A 13,394-nucleotide genomic window follows, 5' to 3' on the forward strand; every position below is an offset into this window, starting at 1 on the left:
TGCCTTTTTGTTCCTTTGTGTTCTCCATTTTTTAACTCTCTATCTGCCAAATTAGTCCTTCTAGAGCACTGTAACTTCTTTCCTTTTAAAAATTTTTTTGTGTTTATGTGCACGTGTGTTTATGAACCATATTTTTATTCATTCATTAGCAGATAAATATCTTGTTTTTTTACATCATTTTGAGATTGTCGATTGAGCAGCAGGGAATGTGGATGTGCAAGTGTCTAGGTAGCAGGATAAAGAGTCCTTAAGATAAAAAACCCAGAGTGATGTAATGGTACATGGTAGTTCGTTTTAATTTGTTTCTTTGTTTTTGTTTTTGTTTCTTTGTTCTTTCTTTTTATTTTCTTTTTAAAAAGTATATTATTTATTTACATTCCAGTTGTCTCCCTCCCCTCCAGGTCCCCACTCCTACAGTTTTGCAAACCATTCTTCTTTTTCCTTGCCTCGGAGAGGGTGCTCCTCCCTCACCTGTCCTCTTAGGGACTCTAGTCTCTCAAGAATTAAGCACATCTTCTCCCACTGAGGCCAGGTCAGACTTAACTCTGCTATCTATCTATCTATCTATCTATCTATCTATCTATCTATCTATCTATCTATCTATCTATCTATCTATCTATTAATCTATCTACCTTTCTACCTTTCTACCTTTCTACCTTTCTACCTTTCTACCTTTCTACCTTTCTACCTTTCTACCTACCTATCTATCTATCTATCTATCTATCTATCTATCTATCTATCTATCTATCTATCTATCTATCCACCTTTCTATCTATCTATCTATCTATCTATCTATCTATCTATCTATCTATCTATCTATCTATCTATCTATCTATCTACCTATCTACCTTTCTTTCTTTCTATCTATCTATCTATCTATCTATCTATCTATCTATCTATCTATCTATCTATCTATCTACCTTTCTATCTATCTATCTATCTATCTATCTATCTATCTATCTATCTATCTATCTAATCTGTCTGTGTATGCTGCCGGGTTGGTGATTCAGACTCTGGGTGTTCCCTGGGGTCCAGGTTAGTTGAGACCACTGGTCTATCTATGGGGTCAGCCTCTTTAATCCTTCTCCTAATTCAACCATGAGAGTCCTTGATTCAGTCCAATGGCCTTGTATACAGTATCTGAGTCTGCTGGTACAGCCTCTTAGACAACAGCTCTGTTAGGCTCCTGTCTGTAAACACATCATAGCACGAGTAATAGTGCCTTTCCACCCTTCCATGAAATGTATCACAATTTGGGCTGATCATTGGACCGACCTTCCTACAATCTCTTCTCCGTGTTTTGTCCCTGTAGGTCTTTTAGATAGGAAAATTCTGGGTCAGAAATTTGACTGTAGGTTAGTAACCCAGTCCCTGCACTTGATATTTGCCCATTATTTTTACTAGAGGTGGACTCTGAGTTCCCCCTCCCCATTGTTGTGTATTTTGGCTAAGTTCTTCCCCAATTCATCTTAAGAGTCTCTCACCTCTCTAGAGTGTGCCCCCCTCATCTCCTATCTCCAGAGACTACTTAATTCCATTCATTCTACTGGCCCTATGGGCTTCTCTCCCCCACCCTATACCTGATCTTATTTCTCTTTTCACCTCCCTCTCCCCCTCCCCTCTTCCACCCAGGTCCTTCCCTCCCTCTGCCTCCTGTGTTATTTTCTTTCTCCTTCTAAGTGGAATCAAAGCATTCTCACATGGTCCTTTCTGATTGTTAAACTTTTTTTTTTTTTTTTTTGTTTTTTTTTTTTTTGTTTTTTTGAGACAGGGTTTCTCTGTATAGTCCTGGCTGTCCTGGAACTCACTTTGTAGACCAGGCTGGCCTTGAACTCAGAAACCCGCCTGCCTGTGCCTCCCAATTGCTGGGATTAAAGGCGTGCACCACCACACCCAGCTTGATTGTTACACTTCTTAAGGTCCATGGGTTGTGTCCTAGATATTCTCTACTTTTTGGCTAATATCTACTCATAAGTGAGTATATATCATCCATGTTCTATTGGGTCTGAGTTATCTTACTCAGGGTATTTTCTAGTTCCATCCATTTGCCTACAAAATGCATGATGTCCTCGTTTTTAATAGCTGAATAGTATTCTATTGTGTAAATGAATCACATTTTCTTTATCCATTCTCTGGTTGAGGGACATCTAAGCTATTTCCAACTTCCAGCTATTACAAATAAGGCTGCTATGTGTTCACTGCTATGAACACAGTGGAGCAGATGTCCCTGTGGTATAGTGGGGAATCTTTTGGATATATGACCAAAGTCTTTTCTAGAGCACTGTAAAGTCTTCTGTAGAACTTCTCTTTTCTGGAGTCATTTTTCATTTGTGAACATCTTTCATCCACTGGGATAATTGCTTTTTTTATTTACACACTGAATCAGCATTGAGTTCTGTGTATAAAGTGTTACATTTCCAAAAACTTTGATATATGGAATAGTACCACTTGCTTTTTAATAACATGTCTACTACTTAAAAGGCTAACTGTAAGCTAGGAACATTATAACATATTGCTTAACCTCATTGTTTCCCTATCTATAAAATGTTGCTAGTTATAGGATATAGTAAATATAGAAGGTGTGACCTTTAAAATAAAATCCAGTGAGCACATTGCATTCTTACTGTTCAGCCTTTCTGATCTGGTTATGTATTATTGAATGTGGCTATCCTAGCACTTCCTTTCCACAGTCAAAAATCCTGGAAAATATTTCAAAAATATTTGCACTACAACCACTGATAATTCCAAACTTCATTCATATTTAATTTTATTCTGAAAGCATTCATAATAATACTGACCGTTTGCTCTTTTATTAACCTTGACTGATAAATCACCTCCGATCCGGACAGTTCTAAATTGAAAATATACGATTGAAAAACCACTAATTAGCTTTATGAACCAATATAAAATGTATAATAGGAAAATTGTTAAACATACAGCATGATCTCATCTAATGCAGATACTTGTTTCTTTTAACTTTCCTAAAAATTGATAATGCATTTATTTGTAATTATGGATAAATTAGTTCTAATGATGTTTTCTTCTGAAATAGCTCTACAGATTAAATGATAGGAATGTAAAGCTGATCATTGTATTCTGTTTCAGTTGAGGAAAAAGTATATCTTAACACTTAAGTGATGATAGTAGGAGATACTATATGTTTCTTTTTTTCCTCTACATCATTTATTTTTATTTATTTATTTATTTATTTATTTATTTATTTATTTATTTATTTTTACCTTTAAAAATAATAGGCTGGAAAGCCTTTCAGGCCATGATCATTTTGGGTCAAAATAATGGGAGAATATGTGCTCCTCCAACTGTCATTCACCTGGCAATCTTTCTTGTGCCCATTCTTTCATACACTGTCTTACAAGTATTAGTGTGATGTCCTCACTATCTCTACACATTGTATCTTGTTTGCTACATAGATCATCTAGTCTATTTACACACACACGTAAATAAGCAATTGCATATGTATTTTAGTTGTGACATTATTATCTGTTTTAATACTGTGATCAGTGCTATGATTACAACAAAGCATAGGTCCACCTGAAATACTCCACTATGAACTTTATGATAGTCTGCATAGTTTTCTATACCACAGGTGTCTTAAAGTATAAATATGTGACACTGTAACATAAATAGTAGCAGTAGTATTTGTGATGAACTAGGAATTAGTCATGTCACACATTCCTCATCTTTCTGGGCAGCCTGAATCAACTGTCAATACAATGAAAGGCCACCATGACTGGAATTCTCTTGGCTAACACTCCATTCATTGAACAGATCAGTATACTGTCACTATTATCATGGGACACTTGGATAAAGTTCAGAGATGGAAATCAATAGTTTTGGAAAGAAATAGCTATCAGGTGAGTGGTATTTGGTACATTCCCCATGGAGCCATGTGGAGCATTTGCTCCTTTGATTCACTGAGTGTTCTGTCAATAGCAAAAGAGATAACAGAGGTAATAAATGATAAATGATAGCATACTATCCAAAAGCTTCAGAGTGACAAAATGCACAAATGGCAGGTGATAAATATGGATAAGGATGGAAGCTATTTTTGAAAAAAAAAATGTTGAACTTATTCTTGAGATTCTTTTGACTAAAAAGAGCTTTTCTTTTGTAGTATTTGGAGAAGTTTGACAATCTTATAAACTGTGTTAATTGGACAACTCAGCAAAATGGATTCCTCTGGAACTGAACAATTTCCAGAGTATTTAGATTAATACCATTAATACACTCTAAGGGGGGATTTTTAATGCATGCAGAACGTGTAAAACAATTTCACGAATTCCATACTTTTTCATTTATCATGGACATGTATAATTTTCAGAGATAGTGTGAGAAGATAAAATGTTCTTATTTGAATGTTCAAAAATTTTGAATATCCAGTAAAAGAGAGAGAGAGAGAGAGAGAGAGAGAGAGAGAGAGAGAGAGAGAGAGTGGAATTTAGTTCTGTTCTACAGGTATAAAAGTAATCGAGTGCCCTTCAATAGGGTTTCCTTCTCTCCTCCATAGAAGCTGCCCCACTTTGATTTCTGTTGATTTAGTAAACACTAGCTAAAAATAATATGGAAATGAAAACATTTATTTGGTTTAAAAGACATAGCCCCTCATTCAATGGAAGCCAAGTCAAGAATTCAAGGCAAACTTAGATGATGGACTTAGAGGAGAGTCCTGAAGCAGAGATTACCGAGGAAATATGCTTACTGGACATCCTGCCCTGTTTCTCCTCAACTACCATTCTTGCACAATGCAGGTCCACCTGCCTAGGGATGGAAGATCATATTAGGACATAATCTCCTCTGTTATTTTGAAATTAAAATAAGTGCCCTGTGATCATTCATAGAGGGCAATCTGTTGAGTCAATTCCTGAACTGAAGATTCTTCTTTAAAGTTGGATCAATTTGACAGACAAATTTAGACAAAACTCAGTTTTTCTCTTCCTTTCCATTACTTCCGTTCCCTTTCCTTCCTTTCCCTTTGCTTTCATTCCTTCCCTTCCTTTACCTTTCCCTCCCATAAACTCCCCATTCCCTTCTCTCCCTCTGCCCTCCTACCATTTCTTCATCCCTCCCCTTCTCTCATCTTCTTCTTCTCTTTCCTTTTCTTCTCCTTGCTCCCTGTTTCATTACTTCTTTTACTATTTTCCCCATCTTCTTCTCCTTCTTCTTCTTGTCTTCTCCTTCATTATCTTCTTCTTTTTTTTCTTCTTCTTCTTCTTCTTCTTCTTCTTCTTCTTCTTCTTCTTCTTCTTCTTCTTCTTCTTCTTCTTCTTCTTCTTCTCCTCCTCCTCCTCCTCCTCCTCCTCCTCCTCCTCCTCCTCCTCCTCCTCCTCCTCCTCTTCTTCTTCTTCTTCTTCTTCTTCTTCTTCTTCTTCTTCTTCTTCTTCTTCTTCTTCGTTTTCTTCCACTTCTCTTCTTTTTCCTCCTTTCTCCTTCTTCCGTCTTCCTAACAAAGATTTGCTATGTAGTCCTGCCTGTGATAAATATTAATACTTAGATTAAGTTGGCCTTGAAAACATAGAAATCTACCTGTTTCTGTCTCTCAAGTGCTAGGTTTAAAGTGTGAATTATTAGAATGTGATCTACATCAATTTTAATTGAAAGACTATCCCAAGCAAATGATATATGCATATTTTTGACAAGTTTTATTGTCATACAGATGGTCTATTTTTGCTATTAATAAATGAGGTCAAAATCAACCTATTAAGATTATAGCAGGTGAAGTGCTTAAGATAAGAGCAATAACACTAACAGACATATGGCATATATTAAAATTTTTGTATTTTGATACAATACGATATAGAAGCTACATGCTAACAAAGAATAAGCATATAAAATATAACACTATAATATGTTCTTAATAATATACTAAGCTTTATTATTGACTATTTTGGCAAGTCTAAGATACAGGAAAACAAGATGAGATGAAGTCCATATGATTATATTAGGGAAAAAAATAATCTTACACACTACATATATCTGTGTTTTGTCAAATCTAATTTTTGTCCTGTTTAAGATCTATGATAACTGATGCCCTTAGACTGTTCTGTTAACCTAAATTTCTAGTATTATACTACATTGAGTTATATGAAATTAAAATAGCCTAAGGGCAAATGTCTAATGAGATATTTTTAATCTATGTCAAGGTGAACAGATTCTGATATTCAATTCTCACTTAAACATTAATGAATGTCAACACAAAATCAATAATCACATATTTAACAATTTGTTCTAGTAATGACACTTTGTCCTCCATGAAACCTTAAATTAGGGCAAATAATTGTTCTTGTTTCTGGCTGTCTATTATGTAGAATTTCTTAGAGTTTATTTTGTTCTTTTAAAATAGAAGACTGTAAGTTTTGTTTATTATTCAGTAAACCTTTTTATTTCTGAGGGAATTGTGAAAATTAATCAAAATTACCTGCTAGATTGAGTTTAATCATTGCTCTGGAGCATTTTTCTCAGCTTATGGGTCAGAATCCCTTTGGAGATTAAATATCAGATATTCTTCATATCTATAGATATTTACATTACAATTCATAAGAGTAGCAAAATTGCAGTCCTGCAGTAGCAATAAAATAAGTTTATAATTAGGGGTCACCAAAAAATGAGGAACTATAATTAAAAGTAACCATATTAAGAAGGTTGAGGGTCTCACGGGGCCCCCAGTGAAGGAGTTGGAGGAAGTACTTAGGGAGCTGGGGGGATCTGCAACCCTATAGGTGGAACAACAATATGAACTAACCAGTACCCACCCCCCCAGAGCTCGTGTCTCTAGCTGCATATGTATCAGAAGATGGCCTGGTCGGCTGTCAGTGGAAAGAGAGGCCCATTGGTCGTGCAGACTTTATATGCTTCAGTACATGGGAATACCAGGGCCAAGAGGTGGGAGTGGGTGTGTAGCAGAGTGGGTGTGGGAGGGCATGGGGGACTTTTGGGATAGCATTGGAAATGTAAATGAAATAAATACCCAATAATAATAATAATAAAAAGAAGAAGGTTGAAGGTCTGCGCCCAGAGCTGATCCTGTGCCACAGTACTCCATACTCAAATACCACTGAGAGAGATATGGTCTTCCAGGAGTTCAGACATGCCTGTGAGCAGAGGTAAGACCACCACTTCTACTCAGAGGGACCTGCCTAAAATCTTTGAGACACAGGAACCAAGGAGCAGCATAGGACAGGATCCTTCCAGTTTCCAACTGCACCAGAAGTTGATGCCATGCCACAGTACCCAGAACTGACCTTTGCCACAGCTCTCCATACTCAAATTCCTCCAGGAGAGAACTGGTCTCCCAGGAGTACTGACACACAATGTTACAGGAGGGACAAGCCACAGTCAGAGACAGCAAAACCAGCTAATGCCAGAGATAAGAAGATGGCAGGAATAAAGGGCAAAAACATAAGCAACAGAAACCAAAGCTACTTGGAATCATCAGAACCAAGTTCTCACACCACAGTGAGCTCTGGAAACCCCAACATACTAGAAAAGCAAGACTCTGATTTAAAATCATATCTCATGATGATGACAGAGGATGTTATGAAGGATATAAATAAAGCCGTTAAAGAAATATAGGAGAACACAGGTACATAAGTAGAAGCCCTTAAAGAGGAAACACAAACATAGTTACAAACACACACACACACAAACAACAACAACAACAAATAGGTGAAGGAATTAAACAAAACTATCCAGGATCTAAAAACAGAAATAAAAACAATAAAGAAATAACAAAATGAGACAACCCTGGAGATACAAAACTTTGGAAAGAGATCAGTAGTCATCAATACAAGCATCACCAATAGAATACAAGAGATAGAAGAGAGAATCTCATTTGCAGAAGATACCATACAGAACATTGACATAACAGTCAAAGAAAATGCATTGGTTGTGCAAACTTTATATGCCTCAGTACAGGGGAATGCCAGGGCCAAGAAGTGTGTGTGTGGAGAGGGTAGGGGAGTGTGGGGGGGAGGTTATGGGGGACTTTTGGGATAGCATTGGAAATGTAAATGAAGAAAACACCTAATATAAAATATAAAAAAAAAAAAAAAGCAAAAAGCTCCTACACCAAAACTCCCATGAAATCCAGGACACAATGAGAAGACGAAACCTAAGGCTGGTTTCTAATAGCAAGAAAAAAAAAAAAAAAACAAAAAGCCCACATACAAATGGAAGATGAACAACACACTACTTAATAACAACTTGATCAAGGAAGAAATTAGGAAAGAAATTAAAGACTTTTTGGAATTTAATCTAAACAAAGGAACAACATACCCAAACTTATGAGACACAATGAAAGCAGTCCTAAGAGGAAAACTCATAGCTCTGAGTGCCTCCAAAAAGAAAACGGAGAGAGAGAGAGAGCTTACAATACCAGCTTAACAACACACCAAAGTTCTAGAACAATATATATATATATATATATATATATATATATATATATATATATATATATATCCAAGAGAAGTAGACAAAAGGAAATAAATAAAATCAGGCTGAAATCAACCAAGTAGAAACAAAAAGAACTATACAAAAAAAAAAAATCAACAAAACCAGGAGCTATTCCTTTGAGAAAATCAACAAGATAGATAAACCCTTAGTCAGACTTATCAGAGGGCATAGAGATCATATCTAAATTAACAAAATCAGAAATGAAAAGGGAGATAAAACAAGAGATACTGAGGAAATTTTAAAAAATCAGATCCTACTACAAAAAACTATACTCAACAAAATGGAAAATCTGGAAAAAATGGACAATTTTCTAGACAGATACCACAAAACAAAGTTAAATCAGGGTCAGATAAATCATCTACACAGTTCCAAAGCCCCTAAAGAAATAGAAGCAGTCATTAAAATCTTCTCCCCCAAAAATGCCCATACCAGAGGTTCAATATATGGAAATTCATCAAAGTAATCCAATACATAAACAAACTCAAAGGAAAAAAAACCCACATGATCATTTCATTAGATGCTAAAAAAGCATTTAACAAAATTCAACATCACTTCATGTTAAAAGTCTTGGAAAGATCAAGAATTCAAGGCCCATACCTAAACATAGTAAAAGCAATACACAGCAAACTAGAGGCCAGCATCAAACTAAATGGAGAGAAATTGAAGCAATCCCTCTAAAATCAGGGATAGATGAGTCTGCCCACTCTCTCACTATCTATTCAGTATAGTACTTGGAGTTCTAGCTAGAGCAATTAGACAACAAAGGGAGGTCAAAGGGATACAAATGGTAAAGGAAGAAGGCAAACTATCACTATTTGCAGATGATAAAATACTATATCTTATGTGACCCCAAAAATTCCACTAGAGAACTCCTAAACCTGATAAGCAACTTCAGCAAATTGGCTGGATATAAAATTAACTCAAACAAATCGGTAGCCTTCCTCTACTCAAAGGATAAATAGGCTGAGAAGAAATTAGGGAAACAACATCCTTTACAATAGTAAATATATACATATACATATACATATATATACATACACACACACACACACACACACACACACACACACATATATATATATCAAATATCTTGGTGTGGCTCTAACTAAACAAGTGAAAGATCTGTACAACAATAACTTCAAGACTTTGAAGAAAGAAATCAAAGATGATCTCAGAAGATGGGAAAATGTAGTTGTAAGCCGCCCGTGGTCTACATGAACCAGGTACTCCTGAAAGGCAGGCTGGGGCTGAAAAAGAAACTAGATGGTTAGAAAAGAATGAGGCCAAGACAAATTTTCTCTGATCAAGGCCCCAAAGTTTACGAAGAGTCTGTGCTTATAAAGAGGGAAGGCCCATCCCCTGCCAATCCATTCTTGGTGCCTAGAGCCAGCCCAAAGACTCAGTGCAAATTCACTGAAAGTAACAGAATAGAAATTGGGAAAGAGTCTCAAGCATATGGGCACAGGGGAATATTTACTGAACAGAACACCAATAGCCTATGTTCTAAGAACAAGAATTGACAAATGGGACCTCATATAATTGCAAAGCTTCTTTAAGGCAAAAGACACTGTCAATAAGACAAAAAGGCAAGCAACAGATTGGGAAAAGATCTTTATCAATCCTACATCTGATAGAAGGCTAATATTCAACATATACAAAGAACTCAAGAAGTCATACTCTAGAAAACCAAATAACCCTATTAAAAATGGGTAACAGACCTAAATAGAAAATTCTCAACTGAGGAAGCTCTAATGGCCAAGAAGCACCTAAAGAACTGTTCAACACTCTTAGTCATCAGGGAAATTGAAATAAAACAACCCTGAGATTCTACCTCATCCGAGTCAGAATGGCTAATATTAAAAAGTCAGTTGACAGAAGATGCTGTTGAGGATGTGGAGAAAAAGGAACACTCCTCCATTGTTGGTGGAATTGCAAGCTGGAACAACCACTCTGGAAATCAGTTTAGCAGTTCCTCAGAAAATTGGACACTGTACTACCTGAGGATCCAGCTAAACCACTCCTGGTCATATACCCAGAAGATGCTCCAACATGTAACAAGAACACATGCTCAACTATGTTCATAGCAGCCTTATTTATAACCCCCAAAAGTTGGAAACAACTCACATGTACCTTAACAGATGAATGGATACAGAAAATGTGGTACATTTACATAGTGGAATCTTACTCATCTATTAAAAACAATGACTTCATAAAATTCCCAGGCAAACAGATTGACTTTGAAAATACCATCCTGAGTGAGGTAACTCAGTCATAAGAGAACACACATGCTATGTACTTACTGATAAGTGAATATTATCCCAAAAATTCAGAATACCCAAGCTTCATTTCACAGACCATATGAAATCCAAGAAGAAGAAAGACCAGTGTGGATGCTTCAGTGCTTCTTAGAAGAGGGAACAAAATACTCAAAGGAGAAAATATGGAGACAAAATATAAAGCAAAGGTTGAAGGAAAGGTCATCAAGAGACTGCCCTACATGAAGATCCACCCCATATACAGTCACCAAACCTGGACACTATTGTGAAAGCTGGGAAGTTTTTGCTGAAGGGAGTGCAATATGGCTGTCACACCTGAGAGGCTCTGCCAGAGCCTGATAAATACTGAGGTGGGTGCTCACAGCCAACCACTGGATTGAGTGTGGGTTCCCTGATGGAACAGTTGGAGGTTGGAGAATGGAGTGAAGAGCTGAGTGGGTTTACAGCCCCATGGAAAGAGCAACAGTGTCAGCAGGTCAGCCCTTGGATCTCTGGGGGAATGGACCACCAACCAAAGATTTCACGTGAGTTACCTATGGCTCAGACAGTATATGTGGCAGAGGATGGCCTTGTTCAAAATGGGTGGAAGTGGAGGCCCTTGGGCCTGGGAGTACTCGATGTCCCAGGGTAGGGGAATGCTATGGCAGGAAGACAGGAGTGGTGAGTGGGGAAGGGAAGATGGAATATGGGATTTCATAAAGAGGGACCTAGAAAGGAGAAAACATTTGAAATGTAAATAAATAAAATATCCCATTAAAAAATAGATTGAAAAACAATGTTCTAGAGAACAGAGAAAGACTATCAAATTTCTGTATGCAAGGGTTAATTGTTTCCCAAAACATAGCAAGTATTTTATGTTTTATATGGTCCTTATAAACTCTTGACAAGGTTACAAACAGTGCTTAGTTTCTCAAAATATTAAATAAGATAATCTTGCAAATGCCTGATCATCTGCCAAATTCTCTGTCTCAAGGTAATAATGACACATGTAAAGTCTACTAGCCTTTTTAATAATATTACTCAGTTAGTGGAATGAGGTTGTACAATCCCAACTAAAATATCTAACTCTGGGTGGACCAGTGCCAGTACATTAAGGAAGTATAATCTGTAGAGAGTACACAGTTTCTGAATATGGGCAACATAATTATTTGCTGGCTCAGATATAAAAAAGTCTGAGAGAAAAATGGTGCTGCTTGTTTGCTTGGTAATGTTTCTGATTATTCTTATTATTATATATCTATGCCATTGTTGCTGTGACTATCATTAATTATCAACAGAACCCAGATTTTTCAGCATGCAAAATGGACTGGAGGTCAGCAGCTCTCTAGGATTTCAAAGCCATGCTGGTATTATTAAGGAATCTAGCCTGTTGGACTGATCATCTTCCAAGTTCTCAGCTTCTACAGCAGCTAGAGAGCAAATGTTGGACTACGCAGGTCTATGACATAATCCAACCGAATAAAATTTTCTATACCTACCCCTAATGTTCCTTTAGAGAGTCCTGACTAATACATTTTAAGGTTATCTGTTACTATGGTTTTTTTGATACCACAGTGAAGGCATTACATAACTTCACAGAAACTTCAGCTATAATCTTCATCAGCTTGGTTTATGTAATGTATAATATCAGATGTTGTATGCTCCCTGGTTGGTGGTTCAATGTCTGAGAGATCTCCTGGATCCAGGTTAATTGAGACTGCTGGTCCTCCTACAGGATTGCCTTCTCAGCTTCTTTCAGTTTTCCTCTAATTCAGAGACAGGGATCAGCAGCTTCTGTCCATTGGTTGGGTGCAAATATCTGCATCGGATTCTTTCAGCTGCTTGTTGGGTATTTCAGAGGGCAGTCATGATAGATACCTTTTTGTGAACTCTCCATAGCCTAAGTAATAGTGTCAGGCCGTGGGACCTCCCATTGAGCTATATCCCATTTTGGACCTGTCCCTGGACCTTCTTTTCCTCAGGCTCCTCTCCATTTCCATCCCTACAGTTCTTTCAGACAGGAACAAGTATGGATAAGAATTTTGACTATAGGATGGCAAACCCATCCCTCACTTGATATCCTATCTTTCTGCTTGAGGTGGACTGTACAAGTTCACTCTCCCCAATGTAGTACATTTTATCAAAAGTCCCTCTCTGAGTCCTGAGTGTCTCTCACCCCCAAGGTCTCTAGTACATTCTGGAGGGTCCCCCAACCTCCTACCTCCCAAGGTTGCATGTTTGCTTTCTTTCTGGCCCTCAGGAATTTCAGTCCTTTTCCCCCACTGAATACCCAATCATTTTCCGCTCTCTGCCACACCTATTCCTTTTACCTCCCAGGCCCCTCGCTCCCTTTCACCTTGTGGTTGCTTTCTTCTTCTTCCCAAGTGGGACTGAGGCATCCTCACTTAGGGCCTTCAGTTTGTTGACTATTTGAATTTTGTGGACTGTATTGTGGGTATTTGTGGCACTTTTTTTTCTTTTGCTAATATCCACTTATTAGTGAGTACATACCATGCATGTCCTTTTGGGTGTGATTTACCTCACTGAAGATGATATTTTGCAGGTCTATCTATTTGTCTGCAAAACTCAGAATGTCTTCATTTTTCATAGTTGATTAGTATTCCATTGTGTATATGAACCATATTTTCTGTATCCATTCTTCTGGGACAT

Source organism: Mus musculus, chromosome 14 (assembly GCF_000001635.26).
Source record: "Mus musculus strain C57BL/6J chromosome 14, GRCm38.p6 C57BL/6J".
In the NCBI taxonomy this organism is placed as follows: Eukaryota; Metazoa; Chordata; class Mammalia; order Rodentia; family Muridae; genus Mus; species Mus musculus.